The sequence below is a fragment of the Nicotiana tabacum genome, chromosome 10 (assembly GCF_000715075.1).
Source record: "Nicotiana tabacum cultivar K326 chromosome 10, ASM71507v2, whole genome shotgun sequence".
Taxonomy (NCBI): Eukaryota; Viridiplantae; Streptophyta; class Magnoliopsida; order Solanales; family Solanaceae; genus Nicotiana; species Nicotiana tabacum.
In genome coordinates, this window is record NC_134089.1 from 54,895,544 (window position 1) to 54,898,094 (window position 2,551).

General features: G+C 42.5%; 1 pseudogene; it reads left to right on the forward strand.

The window, feature by feature from the left end:
• The first annotated feature begins 232 nt into the window (after positions 1 to 232).
• LOC107806039 (uncharacterized) lies at positions 233 to 2,279 on the forward strand (annotated as a pseudogene).
• The last annotated feature ends 272 nt before the right edge of the window (positions 2,280 to 2,551 follow it).

Below are 2,551 nucleotides of genomic sequence, written 5' to 3' on the forward strand. Positions count from 1 at the left end.
CAGCTACGCTTCCTCTTCTAGAACAGTGACAACCTAGTCTGATTCCTCCTTCCGAAAGTGCCACAGCTCCTTCTATCACAACCCCTGAAAACTGGGCATTCGAAGCATCAATCTCATTATATGCTCTATGCCATCTTCCTTATACTTTGACTATTAATTCATGTCCACAAACCTCCCTCACAAAGGAAAGTGGGAAAGTCATCTTTGCAAACAAAGGCCTTTTTCTTATACTATGGCATCTTGTCCAAAGCGAGCAGTCATGTAAACCCTTTGTTTATTCAGCTCTTTCCTTTAATAAGAACAATCTAAATGTGACACTTTCACGATGAAATACCGGGAATTTTTGATACTAGAGTCCCCCAGGAAATTAAGCCAATTATCGACTGTCCCTGCCCATTCTAACGGGGCATTCTATTCCTTCAAGTCCCACAGCTCTAAATGTGCCTATTCCTTCGACACCTTTCCATGGAAACAAGGGAAAAATGGCTTATTCCGCATCAACCTAAGCCCACTTATTCCGACTAAGTGATCCATTGGAAAAAAGAGGGCCTTCCTCCTTCTTGATTGAAGCTCTGTCAAAGAAGCATTCTATTCTGAAAAGGCTTACGGCTAGGCTAAACCTCCCTCAAAGCCATGAAGTCCCAGAGCTCTTATTCCAAGAACTGGTGATATTCCTTTAACTGCAGATTCAATAGCACCAGTTATGAACCCCAAAAATAACAGGAAAGCGAGAACTATATACTCAGACTGTCACACCGGAAACGAGAGCAGTAAGAGCAGATAGTGGAACAGAACTAGCAGAAGACAGGCATTCAATTAGCTTGAAAATAGACTCATAGTTAGAAATCAGATGCTTCCTCAACAACTATCTTTAGAATGTCCTATCTCTCCCTTTAATGCTTTAAAATGAGCTAGAAGGCTTCTCTTAAAGCAGAAAAATAGGAGTTATAGTAGTTTTAGCTATTCGATTCGAATGAGTGCCCTCACTTCCTTTCCTTACTACGATATGCCCAAAAAGAGAAAAAGAAAGTGCAACATATCAAAGAGCGATGACACAAATTATCAGTGACCTCCTACATAACATATGAGAGCCTTACGTGGACAATTTGGTAGTCTTTTCAAAAGAAAGAACCGACCACATCGAAAATTTATGCAAGGTCTTCGAAAGGTTAAGAAAACATCAATTGAAGATGAACCCAAAAAAATGTGCATTCTGGATCGGCCGGAGGCCTTAAATCAGTAGGGCAATAGCATAGCTATTATTGACCTGACCCCTATTATATTACTTAAGCCTACTCTTTCTTCAAGATATGAAACGAGCAGCCGAAAACGGATGTCCCTATTGTATTTTAGATGGAGTCATCTACAGGGCTAAGAATCTTACCTTTACTTAGAGAGGGGTAGCGGTACCATGCTCTTCCGTGCTTGTAGGTTGACTTACCTATGCATCCCGACTAAGGTCTCACAAACGTGCACTTCCCTTATGCATCCAAATGCTTCACTAATGTGAATAGGTTATACAGAAGGGTAGGTTGGTTATATACTCTTATGCGCCTTCCTTCTTTCAACGTTTTGGTATGTATTGCCCCCTAACTATAGATCAGATCCACCACACAAGAAACTCAATTCCGCACTGCTGCTGAGTCGTCAGACTTATCCACCAAGGGATTCGTGGAATTTCTATGGATTGCGTTGGGGGAAATCTACCAAAGCTAGGCAGATAGATAGACTCCTTTCCCGCTTCTAAGGGAGAGAAAGAAAGAAAATCTAATGATTGTTTTTTAACCAACGCCCTTTTTTGGTTATGCAGGTACTAAGAGTCCTCTCACTACCAACTAGCAGACATCATCTGGATGGGTCTTGTTGGTATCAACAAGAGGAAGAAACAACCAAATGGAAACAACAACTAACTATGGCTTTTGGCCCAGACAACGTCCTAGGCGTAGGGGAGATCGGAGCAACAGGGAATGCCTAGACGACGTTTTTCTTCCTGGGCTGCAGTAAGTAGATCGAGAGGTCGTTCCGCCCCTTGTCCCCGAATATGGGGAATATGTTCTCATAAAATCTTTCTCCAATCTGACCTAGCTGGCGAGCGATCCCAGTTCGTGACAGAGAACAAGACAGCAAGCGAGCGTACTTTTGTTCGCTTCTTCTCTACCAAGCACGGAAGTTTAAGGATAACTGTAGGTTGGTGGCTACCTAAGGAAACTGCGATTCGATACACCCCTCGGCTGGGAGGCATCTACCTCATCCCAATCACAAGGAGAGGTTCACTATGATGGGGGTACTTTTTTTTCCCTTAAGGAAAAAATGAACTTGCATAGGGGACCATCCTTTTGTTGCGGCATGCTCCTCAGATTTACGGATTCGCATGGGGCCTCAGGCCCTACTTAGTTTCGCAAGCCTTTGTTATTGTCAGTCAACTAAGTAGGGCCTTTTCCTTTTTGTTTGAATAACCCATTCTCATTATCTTTAAAAAGTAAAGTAGGCAAACCTATAGGTCCTTAGTAGTGTTGACAAAGAAGAAGGAGCCGGTTAAAAGAAAGCGAAT